The following is a 13192-nucleotide window of genomic DNA, read 5'->3' on the forward strand; positions in this document are numbered from 1 at the left end:
TCTTATGTGGCCTTGAGCATCACCTTTCTGGACCTCAGTTCTCTCATATTGTAAAAGTAGAAAGTTGATTTAGAATCTCTAGATAACTATTTAAGTCTCTTTTACCCTTAAATCTGTGATTTCATCTGTCATATTTATCTAGAACCATAATAGTACTTGAGGGTAATTTTAACTGAGAAGTAGTCAAGTAACAATGCCAGAAAAAGCAAATTACTGATTGGCATCATTGTGTCTGTCTTAGAGATTCTCTGTACTGATTGGGTTAAACATTAGAGTGAAAGCTGCTTCAGAAACTACTTAAAACCATCCTACGATGATGTGTGGTCTGATTCCTTTTGTGAAGGAAGTAAAATCATGATTTTTTTAAAATTTATTTTTTGTTTATTTTATATTATTACAGTAATCTTGTTGGAGTAAACTTAAACCACCCCTTCCTCAAATAAGATGAGAAACCTCAAGAATAGTGAGAGAGGAAAACAATGCACTTCAGCCTGTTTTCAGATTCCAGTATCTCTGATTCTGGGATGAGTTGCCTTCTTTATCTATTTTTTTTTTTTAGGTTTTTGCAAGGCAGTGGGGTTCAGTGGCTTGTCCAAGGCCACACACAGCTACATAATTATTAAGTGTCTAAGGCTGGATTTGAACTCAGATATTCCATATTCCAGGGCCGGTGCTCTGTCCACTGCGCCACCTAGCTGCCCCTGCCTTCTTTATCTTAAGACTACCAAAGAAGCTGCTTCAGTATTTTTCCCACAGTTGCTATTACTGGCTGTATTTCCCTCTATTCCATCCTACTCTTATTTATTCTGTTCTCTTTCTCCTTTTACCTTGTCCCTATTCAGAAGTGTGTTGTATCTGAGTACTCTTTCCCATAATCTTCCCTCTCTTCTGTCACCTATTCACCCCTTCCCTTCCCCCATTCTCTCTCCCCATCCCTTTACTCTCATTTTTCTCTAGGGTAAGATAGATTTCTATACCTTATTAAGTGTGTATGTTATTTCCTCTCTGAACTATTTCTGGTGAGAATGAAGGCTCACTCATCCTCCCCTCACCTTCCCCCATTCCACTCCATTGAAAAAGCTTTATCTTGACTCTTATGTGAAATATCTTAACCCTTCCTCCTCTCCTTTCTCTTCCCCCCCGTACTTTCCTATATTACCCATTGACTACATCTTTTTTACTTTATTATACCATTATATTCAGCTCCTTCCTGTGTCTTGTCTATATATGCTCCTTCTAACTGCTCTTATAAATGAGAAAGTTCATATGAGTTATTAGTATCTTCTTCCCATGCAGGAATACAAACAGTTCAACATTGTTAAGTTCCTCATAATTAGCCCTTCTTGTCTGCCCTCTCTGGTTCACCTGTACTTGGACATCAAAGTTTCTGTTGAGCTCTGATTGTTTCAGTAGGAAATTTTGAAAGCCCCTTGTTTCATTGAAAGTCCATCTTTTCCCCTGAAAGAGGATGTTCAGTTTTTCCTGGGTAGTTGATTCTCGGTTGTAAACCAAGCTCTTTTGCCTTCTGGAATATCATATTCCAAGCCCTACAAGCCCTTAATGTAGATACTGCCAGATCCGTGCAATTCTGAATATAGAGCCATGGCAGTTGAATTGTTTGTTCCTGGCAGCTTTTAGTATTTTCTCTTTGACTTGGTAGTTTTGCAATTTGGCTATAATATTCCTGGAAGTTTTTCTTTTTGGATCTGTTTCAGGAGGTGATCAGTGAATTCCCTCAATTTCTATTTTACCCTCAGCTTCTAGGATCTCAGGGTAATCTTGCTGTATTATTTCTTGAAAAATGAAGTCTAGGCTCTTTTTCCTGGTCTTAACTTTCAGGTAGCCCAATAATTTTCAAAATATCTCTTCTGGATTTGTTTTTGAGGATGGTTGTTTTTCCAATGAGATGTTTCACATTTGCTTCTAATTTGGGGGGTTTTTGGAATAGTTTTATTTCTTCCTGGTTCTCGCAAAGTCATTTCGCAAAGGAGTTATTTTATTCAGAAAGCTTTTTTATCTCCTTTTCCAGCTGACCTTTTATGCTTTTTAAAACATTCTTCTCCTCATTTTCCTTTTGTGTTGCTTTTTTCCATTAGGCCTAAACTGGTTTTTAACATATTATTTTCTTCAGTATTTTTTGTATTTCTCTCACCAAACTGCTGATTTAGTTTTCATGATTTATTTGCATCACTCTCATTTCTCCTCCCAGTTTTGCCTCTACTTCCCTTAATTGCTTTTCAAAGTCTTTTTTTTGAGCTCATACGTAGCCTGAGCCCATTTTCTATATCTCCTGGAGGTTTTGGATAAATTTTCCATGGGACCAAAGTAATCTTCTTTTTCTTTTGTTTGCTCATTTCCTCAGCCTCTGACTGATTTGCTGCACTTCAAAGGCTTTGGGAGGTTTGGTGGACAATCCACAGGCACCTTAAATTCCTCCAAGGTCTTATGACAGGCTTTGACTGCTCTTTTGCCTGTGCTTTGGAATGTGGATGACCACAGGCCCTCCACTCTTCCCTGGTGTTGTGAGGATGGTCCCTACTCAGTTGGTATGGGGGCCCAGATTGTAACCTGGATTTGAGTATGGGCAAACAGCTGAGTCCTGCCTCAGGGACAGCCTAGAGACCTCTGCAGTCTCCCCTGACCTTCTTTGTCCAGGATGGCTTTCCCAATTCCTGCTGCAGTTTCTCACCATAGGGCTGCTCTGAGGTCTCACTCTGCATTCATTCTGGTGTGGCAAACTGTTCCTGATAATCCCTGGGCTTGGAGGTCTAGAAACTGCCCCCTCTGCCATGGACCTAGGTGCCCCCAGGGATCTAGGCACCCAGTGAAACAGACCTTTCCTGCGGAATTTCTAAGTTGTATTGGACTTGAGAATCGTATCACTCAGTCTTTTGTGGATTCTGCCCCCCCCCTCTAAATTTTAGCTAGAGGCACAATTTGACTGCTTTTTGGAGATTTTAGGGTAGCAAGTTTCTGGGAATTCCTGTCTTCATGATGCTGTCTTGGTTGCACACTGAGTAGAATCGTAATTTAGATAATCTAATGGTTTAAAAAAATTAAGAACCATTTATATAAGTATCCATTGTGTGACAGACATGGTGTTTGGATCTAGAGATATAAAGGCAAAAATGAAAGTGTCTTTTCTCAAGGGCTTTAATTCTACCAAGTAGAAAACTATTTCCCATCTTATTTTAATATTCCGCTAAACCCACCAATTTAGAATTTTAGATGTATTGGATATATACTGTAAGGATTAAGTCCAGAATTTTGGTGATTTGGATTCCTTCCCTTTATCATCTTTAAGCCCATTCTCTATGACCTCTAGGGTTAAATATAGTTTGGAACCTAGTTGGCAACTTGTCAAGTTAAACCTTAACTTCCTTCAGCTCTAATAGGGAGGAAGTGTGGTGAAACCAGAATTGGGTAATAATGGATTGATGCTGAATGGACAGGATGAATATCCCTTGGTATCCACCCTGCCTGGATTTTTAAAGTCCTAATGCTGCTTTCATGTGCCAGGGAGCTGGGAAATTAGCTGCAAAGAGGAAAGTTGATTGGAATGAGGCTCTCACAGAAGGATGATGGAGCTTATATAGATTATCAAAATTTTATATATCACATTTTAAGAGAAAGGTAGTTCCTTTCCTCTCCCCAGTAACATTGATGCTATTCATTTTTGAATAATTGTAAAGAAAAGGGATAGTTTTTCAAGTTCAATGTCAGTCATTGCAAAGCAGGTAACATATTTTGTCTCTAGATAATACAAATGCATTAGTCACTTTTTAGATCTCAAAGAAAAATTATAATGCATATCCTGCTTCAGTGAAATACTGTGTGTTAATTGGAGATACAGACAAGGCCAGCCACCTCCAAAGAGATTAAATTTTCAGATGAAAGTGTCATCGGGGCTCAGCTGAGTCAAGGATCTTGGTTTCTTGCCTTGAAATGTAACACTTAAGCTTAAATGATTCAGTATGATGAGACCTGACCTGGATTTGCAAGGTTATAAGTGATTGGTTTTTCTTATTTAAATGGAATTAGTAACCCAGGAAATAATAGTATGTTAATAAGGGCCTCATAGCGATAATTTATTTGTAATTTAATTTTGCTTTGCTTTTTTTCAGCTAACCAGTTTCAGTTAATTCATAAGGCATGCTAATAAACTTTAAGGGAGAAGCAATATATTATTTTGGACTGTATATCTTGTTGTGCTATTGATGTTTCCCAAAAATTCATAAAGAAAATACAATTTTATTTAGTATTTTATCATATGTGGAGGTTAAGAACATAAATATCTTGGGTGTAAGTATAGCCCCAAATAAGAAAATTAAATATAACATATGAAAAATTATAGATCTTGAGGAAGCAAAATTCTCTCTGAAAAAATGAAAAGGGGGTTCAGATGAAAAATACTGTGAAGTAGGTTTCTTACTCCAGTGGTGGTGGCAGAGAACAAGGATAATCTATGTAACAATATATCCTTTCCATTTTATGATGAAAAATGTGCTAAACATTCATTGTATTCACAGGGGATATGATTTGGTTCACAGTACACCCAAATGAGGAACTTTGTAGCAGGGTTTATGAGGTGTGACTCTAAAGTAATACAACAGATTTTCTGAGAGGTTTGTATAGTCAATCTCACTGTTTTATAGTCATGCCTTCTATTATAAGGTACTTCCTGATTTTAGGAACAACCAACCTGGGAACATCCTATAAAAATGAATATAACTGGATGTATGTTGTCTCAGCTCAGTCTATTTTTTTGCTCTCTTCTCTTCTCTCTTTATTCCTAACTGAAGTTAAGTAGAGCTGAGCCAATAGTACTGTGGGACAGCTATTACGGAAAGCTCTCTAGCATTTATTTCCTACTATCTCCTTTCTTTTTCTGTCATGGATATTCCATGCACAACTGTCTATTAAAAAAATTTCCTCTGCATCTCATAATACTTTAGCAACTACTTAATTACATCATAGACAAGTCATTATTAAAAGTACACAATTTTGACTCCTTTCTGTTTCTTCTTTTTTCTTCCAAGTCTTTCCCAATTTCCTCAGGAAATATCCTTCATTCTTTGTCTCCTTAATTTCTTTTATGAATTAAAAAAGTATCTCACTCTTGTTTGGTGAATGTAAGTACAAAATGTTAATGTATTTGTATTAAGAAAAAGAAGGCCATTACTTTCATTCCAATTATGTAATGTTATCTCTGGAATAAATAGATCCTCTAGCCCAAACTACTAATTTTATAGATGTGGAAACTGAGAACCAGAAGAATAGTATTTTGAATTCTCTGATGCTGCAGGAAGTCTGTGCCAGAGACTATGTACCATCAGGAGCCTTTTCTAGAACATCAGTGCCTTGAAGTGATACTACAGATAATAAAGAATTACAGTGTCATCAGCATCAGATGTCCACTTAAAATGCCCAGAACTATCTTAGATGAGGGAAGCAGAAAAGAATAATTATTTATACAGATCTAACAAAACCTTTTTTCTATGTAATACTATACAAGAAAAAAAATTATTTGGCTCAGTTAATTTTGTTTACTATTATTGCAGTTGCATTGTATTTTACCATTTTTTCCCATTGCAAAGGTACAATGCTTCTCTGTGCTTTCGATTAAACAGACCTTTGTAGACTGGCCCTGGGAAATTAACCAACATTGATCATATTGTTTCCATGGGAAAATGTGTTTTGAGTCCCATACAACTAACTTGAAAAACCAATTTTGCCTCTTTCATAATTCATTACTATCTGAATTTAAGTTTGAGCCATCTATTACCACTGGAGCCTGTTGAATGTCTGCATTATTCAGAATTGGATATATGTCGTAGGGACCACATTAGTGCAATTGCCTCTTAACAGGTCTTTTTTATCTCACTCCAGTGAATCTCATGTTCTAATACTCTCAGACTCTGTGAGCTCATTAATAAGGGATTTTTTTGCAGTGATGTAGACAATAACAAACACATAGATGCCTTCCAATCCCAATTGACTTTTTTTCTCATCTTCCCAAAAGTTCATCAGTGGGGATCTATCCACTTTAATCTGGTAATTATTCTTTTCTTCTTTCCTCCCTTCCTATAATATGCTCTGAACATTTTAAGAGTGCATCTGATGCTGATGACATCTTTATTATTTGTATTATCACTTCAAAACAGTAATGTTCTGAAGAGGGCTCCCTAATGAAACGTAATTTCTGGCTCAGATTTGCTGCAGCATCATAGAAGACAAATCAGAAGTTTTCACATCTATAAAATTAGGAGTTTGGACTAGAGGATCTATTTATTCTAGAGATAACATTACATAAATGGGACAAAGATACTAATATACTTTTCCTTAATACAACCCTATCCCTTTCCTGCCTCCTAACCAGGCTTGCTGACTTCCAGGAACATACCCTCTCCTACTAAAACCTGAAATAGGTTTTTCTGAGACCACACAGAACAAAGCAACATTGCTTGTTGTGAAGTTTAGTAAAGACCTCAAATATAGTAATCATTTTGTTTCCTCATCAGAATTCTCTTCATTCTCTGATAGTCTTTCTGGATTCTTTGCCAAAGTGGTTAACATAGAGTCATCTAACCCTTACCCATTTTAATCTCTATATCCCAGTGACAATGAATTTTGAGCTATAAAAGATCAACACCACCCCCACTGCTAGCCATACCCTCGTTCCATTTCTTCCTTACCTCATTCAGTGCTCCACTATAGATCTGACTAGCCTGCTCCATAATTAGGAAATTCCCTTTCATCTTAATTAAGTCTCTTTCTCCCTCTTTCTATCTTCATGCAAAGATCAGGCTCCTTACTTATACTAATTTGTGATCACTTTTTCCAAGATACCAAGATAAGATCAAAATGGATACAGGATTTAGACATAAAAAATATTATAAGCAAACTAGGAGATCAAGGAATAGTTTACCTCTCAGATCTATGGAAAGGGAAGCAGGGGCAGCTAGGTGTCGCAGTGGATAGAGCACCAACCCTGGAGTCAGGAGTACCTGAGTTCAAATCCGGCCTCAGACACTTAATAATTACCCAGCTGTGTGGCCTTGGGCAAGCCACTTAACCCCATTGCCTTGCAAAAAAAAAAAAAAAAAAAAAAAAGAAAGGGAAGCAGTTTGTGACAAAGGAAGAGATGGAAAACATTATTGAAAACAAACTAGATAATTTCAATTATATTAAACTAAAAAGCTTTTGCACAGACAAAACCACTGTAACTAAGATCAAAAGAGATGTAGTAAATTGGGAAACAATTTTTACAACTAGTGTTTCTGACAAAGGACTCATTTCTAAAATATAGAGAGAACTGAGTCAAACTTTTTAAAAAAAACAAGCCACTCCCCAAATGACAAATGGTCAGAAAATCAAAGTGATCTATAGTCATATGAAAAATTGCTCTAAATCACTACTTATTAGAGAAATGCAAATTAAAGCATCTCTGAGGTACCACCTCACACCTCTCATACAGGCCAATATGACCAGAGAGGACAGTGAAATCTGGGACACTAATACAATGTTGGTAGAGCTGTGAACTCATTCAACCTTTCTAGAGAGCAATTTAGAATTATGCCCAAAGGGCAACAAAAATGGGCATACCCTTTGATCCAGCAATACCACTACTGGGTCTATATCTTGAAGAGATTATGAAAAAGGTTAAAAACATCAACTTGTACAAAAATATTCATAGTAGCCCTGATTGTGGTAGCAAAGAATTGGAAATTGAGTGAATGTGCATCAATGGGCAATGGCTTAATAAACTGTGATATATGTATGTCATGGAAAACTCTTGTTCTATTAGAAACCAGGAGGGATGGGAATTCAGGGAAGCCTTGAATGATTTGCATGAGCTGATGATTAGCGAGATGAGCAGACCCAGAAGAACATTGTACACCCTAATAGCAAAATGGGGGTGATGATCAAACTTAGTGGACTTGCTCATTTCATCAGTGCAACAATCAGGCACAATTTTGGGATATCTGCGATGGAGCATATCATCTGTATACAGAGAAAGAATTGCAGAGTTTTAACAAAGACCAAAAACTATTATCTTTAATTTAAAAAATATGTATCTCATGTAATTTTACTATCTTTTATACTTTATTTTTTTTCTTAATGATATGATTTTTCTCTCTCTTATCACATTCAACTTAGATCAATGTATACTATGGAAACAATATAAAGACTAACAGACTGCCTTCTGTGGGGGCAATGGGAGGAGGGAAGCGAGATTAGGGGAAAAATTGTTAAATTCAAAATAAATAAACTTTAAAAAGTAAAGAAAAAAGAATATTCTCCCTAATTTTTTTAAAACAATTTCAATTTATTGAGAATTCATAAACTCCAAATTGGTTTGAAAACATTAGACAGCTTCTTCTTTTACAACAGGGTCCTTTTTTGAATGATTTCATTGAAGTCTTCTCCTCAGTCTGGAACTGACTACAACCAAAATTTATAGGTGATGTTGGTAAACTTCAAATCGATCTTTTTCAGGGCATGACATTTGATCTGTACCTGCAGAGACTTTCACAGAGGACAATCTTCTTGGTCCCCTTGGGCACAGTCTTTTAACATGGTAAAGTCCTTGGTCACTTCACTGTAGTGGACAAAGCATTCCAGAGAGTTAATGCTCTTGTTGAATAGATGATTATAATCAGTGGCTATATTGTTTTTGATCGGCTTGCCATTCTTGATCTGGGAATGCTGGTCAGTCTTGTAGATCTTTTTGTTGATCTTGATGTGATGGTGGCATCCCTTCTGACCAGCTCTGAGAAGGCCATGCAGGCTGGATGCCAGACTCCAATACACACACTACCTTATGCAGGCGTCGCTGGTTTTTTTGGGGGGACGATTGCTTTATATGCCAGAGGCTAGTCATATTTTTATAATCCTTGCCCTTGGTCACTCCAATTACATCATTCATTTCATCTTGTCCAGACACAGTGGACACAGGTCCTTGCTGCTCCAGCTTCTCATAGAACCAGTTTAGTTTCTCAGACACACTACCACTATTCACCTGGATCTCCATCATATGAGATTTCTTCTACCTCAGAGGGAGCAAGTGCATCTGGATGTGAGCAATGACTTGAATCACCAGGCAGTACTTGCTAATGTTGTTGAAGTTTCCTCCATTTGCTTCTTGCCATCATCATCTTGCCACTTCTTCTTGCAGTACTTGGTGAAGGTCCTCTTCTTGGACTTATGCCAGTTCTTGCAGAATTGCTTCTTATACTCATCACTGATATACTCAGCAAAGATCATTTTGAATTTCTGGAGGTTTCATGGTGTTTGCACATAATCCATGATACCTACAATGACCATGGCCCAGCTCCACAATGGTGACAGTCTTTACCACTGTCTAATTGTTGACCTTTGAGCCAAGCCTATCTACCTCTTGAATGACATGGGTCATGACTGCCTTATAGCCCCAAATGGCTGTCAGGTAGATGGGTTTGGTTAGGTCAAATTTGGGGAAGTTCTTCACCTTGCCCTGGTGCCTGCTGCTTCTTTTTTGAGGCAAGAAACCCAGAGACCCTTGGCAGAGAGTGAAGAACTTCTCATGGGACATATTGCTTTTCTATGGCTGCAGCTAATTTGAGCTGAGAGATTTATTCTTCCTAATTTCTTAATGAATTTCAATTTTGCCTCAAAATCTTCCTCTTCATAAATCCTGCCCTCATACTAGAAGAATTCCATATAAATACTGAGTTCTGTTGAATGCCCAAACTTTTCTGTTTCTCAAGCTACTCAATACCATGACCTACTCCTCTACTCTATTTCAAGTACACAGAGAGACTTCTCTTGCCTTGACCCACAAGTATTCTGCTTCCACATTTGTAAATTCTGACATTCCTTTATGTAATCATAATCTTTTATCATTCCATTGGAAGATATAATGCCTTATGACTCAGTGCTGTCTTCATCCTTACTTTGTTTTTAATTGTTCCACTCCTCAGTACTTTCCCAGGCTGTCATCCTTGCATTGGATACATTCTTCTCCCATCCTACTCTTAATCTATTGATGAACTAGTTCAACTTATACTGTTGTTCATTTGTTTCGGTAATGTCTAACTCTTTGTGACCCTTGGGGTTTTCTTGACAAAGATACTGGAAGTTGTTTGTCATTTTTTTGCCACTAAATTTTATAGAAGAAACTGAGGCAGATAGGGTTAAGGGACTTGTCCAAGGTCACACAGCTAGTATCTGAGAACAGATCTGAAGTCAGGTCTTTCTGATTCTAGGCCTCATTCTCTATTTACTGCACCATTATACTGTTCTCTCTCAAATCCCTTGCTCCCCTTTTCTATTGCTGTTCATGTCTTATAAAACACCAAGCCTAAATTACTCTTCATTATTCACCTGCTTCACTTCTTCATGTGCTTATAGATTCAACTGAAAATTTATAGTATCTCAGTGTCTTCACTACGGCAAGGCAATCCTAGGACTCCACTCTAATTGATTTTCTATCCCACCCAAGACAATATTTCTCCCAAATCTCTCTTCAAGCCTCCCATGGCTCTCCCTCCTCCCATCCCTTCTGCTAGGACCTTGTATGTCAATAAAATTAAATCCCCCCTCTCTCTTATCATTTCCCACTATCTCCTCCTTTATTCCAGTCTCTAATAAAAAGACATTTTTCTTGGCAAAACATCTATAGGTATACTTCTACAGGTATCCTAGACCTATCCCCTCTTGTCTTTTTTTTTAGGTTTTTGCAAGGCAAATGGGGTTAAGTGGCTTGCCCGGGGCCACACAGCTAGGTAATTATTAAGTGTCTGAGACCAGATTTGAACCCAGGGACTCCTGACTCCAAGGCCGGTGCTTTATCCACTACGCCACCTAGCTGCCCCTCCCCTCTTGTCTTCTTGAAAAGATTGGTTTATCACTTTCATATTCTCTAATTTTCAGACTACCTATTTGCTGGTTCCTTCTTTGTTTCTACAAATATGCTTCAAAAAAAGCTATAAAATAATTTAATCCTTAAAACAAAACAAAAATACTCATTAAACTCTATCATTCACATTGTCCTTTATTTCTCCTACCTTTAGCTAAACTCTACTTTCTCTTTTCACTCTTCTAAATCTAAAATTTGGCTTCTAAAACTCATCATTCAATTGATAACTCTTTAAAGTTATCAGCATTCTCTTAATTTCCAAGTCTAATGGCCTTTTCTCAGTCCTCATTCATTATGGCCTCTCAGTATGATTTGTAATTATTAATGAATATCTCTTGGGCACTCTTGTGCTCTGGATTTTTGTGACACCTTTATCTCTTGCTTCTCCTTCTCCCTCTTTGACCATTCCGGAATAATGTTTTGCTGCAGAGTTTGTTTTTTCTGGGTCTTTACCTATGGCCTGCCGATTATTTGTGAATGTCCTTCAAGGCTTTGCCCTGGATCCTTTAATTTTTTCCTATATACTCTTATTTGGCTACCTCATTGGTTCTATCAGGTTTAGTCATTATCTCATTGCAGATAAGTTTCAGTCCTATATATCCAGCACTAGTCCTTCATTCAAATTGTGGTTCTATGTCACAAACTGCCTATTAGACATTTCAAACTGTTCTGGACTAGACTTGATTTTACCCAGTCCCCTGGTAGCTTATATTTGATATTAGGACAAAATGAGATACTCATAGGTCATTTAACCATTCACAATGAAATTTTACTCAGATATTACATGGGAATGATATTAATTTAAGATATATATTGAGGTAACTTTGAGCTCATTCAGATGGAGTAGGTTCTCCTGCCTGAATTGTCCATTATGGTCAGCAAAAGCTTCAGAATATGGAATTCTAATGATCAGGAAGTAATGTAAACAACTAAAGGAACTTTGAATCCTTTGAGCCAATCAAATCTTAAAGAAATTCTCCTATTACATGAAAAACAATTTTTATCATTCATTTTTTAAAAAATAGCTTTGTTTCAAGTTCTCTTCCTCCCTCCCTTGCCATCTCTCTAAGATAGCAAACAGTTAGGTTATACATGTGTATTCCTGTTGCATAAGAAAACAGACTAAAACAACCCAAGAAAAGTAAAGGAAAAAATTTTAAAGTATGCCTGAGCTCCATTAAGATTTCATTAGTACTTATGCCCAAAGGGCAACAAAAATGTACATACCCTTTGTTCCAGCAATACCACTACTGGGTCTATACCCTGAAGAGATGAGGAAAAAGGGTAAAAACATTACTTGTACAAAATATTTATAGCAGCCCTGTTTGTGGTGGCAAAGAATTGGAAATCCAGCAAATGTCCTTCAATTGGGGAATGGCTTAGCAAACTGTGGTATATGTATGTCATGGAACACTATTGTTCTATTAGAAACCAGGAGGGATGGGATTTCAGGGAAACCTGGAGGGATTTGCATGAACTGATGCTGTGTGAGATGAGCAGAACCAGAAAAACACTGTACACCCTAACAGCATCATGGGAGTGCTGATCAACCTTGAAGGACTCGCTCATTCCATCAGTGTTACAATCGGGAACAATTTTGGGCTGTCTGCAAAGGAGAATACCATCTGTATCCAGATAAGGAGCTGTGGAGTTTGAACAAAGTGCAAGGACTATTCCCTTTAATTTAGAAAAAAAAAAAAAACAGATAGCTTATTGTCTGATCTTGTTACCTCTTAGACTTCTCTTTAAGGATATGATTTCTCTCTCATCACACCCAATTTGGATCAAGGTGAAACATGGAAACAAAGTAAAGACTGACAGAGTGCTTTCTGTGGGGGGGAGGGGGAGGGAAGCAAGATTGGGGGGAAAATTGTAAAACTCAAATAATATCTTTAATAAAAATAAATTTAAAAAGAAAGAAAGAAAAAAGTGCTTTCAGAAAATTTGAAAAAAAAAGATTTCATTAGTTCTTTATCTGGAAGTGGATAACATTTTTCATTGTAAGTCCTTCAGAATTGTACTGGATCATTTTGTTGCTGAGAACAGCTTATTCATTCCCAGTTGATCATTGTGCAATATTGCTGTTACTGTGTTCAATTTTGGGTTGATTCTGTTCACTTCAGTTTTAACAGTTTATATGAGTCTTTACAGTCTTTCTGAAAGCATGCTGCTCATCATTTTATAGCACAATAGTATTCCATCATAATCATATACCACATAACTTAGTCATGTCTGAATTTAATAGACATCCCCTCATTTTCCAATTCCTTGCCACTACAAAAAAGAATTACC

General features: G+C 37.1%; 1 protein-coding gene and 1 pseudogene across 3 annotated transcripts in view; one reads left to right on the top strand and one right to left on the bottom strand.

Annotated features, from left to right (window-relative positions):
* ZNF385B (zinc finger protein 385B) overlaps positions 1 to 13192 on the top strand; it is a 483339-nt gene that overhangs the window by 102432 nt on the left and 367715 nt on the right. The gene's annotated exons all lie outside the window — the stretch shown is intronic.
* Positions 8325 to 9574, bottom strand: LOC141506203 (large ribosomal subunit protein uL3-like; annotated as a pseudogene).

Source organism: Macrotis lagotis, chromosome 1 (genome assembly GCF_037893015.1).
Source record: "Macrotis lagotis isolate mMagLag1 chromosome 1, bilby.v1.9.chrom.fasta, whole genome shotgun sequence".
NCBI classification, from domain to species: domain Eukaryota; kingdom Metazoa; phylum Chordata; class Mammalia; order Peramelemorphia; family Peramelidae; genus Macrotis; species Macrotis lagotis.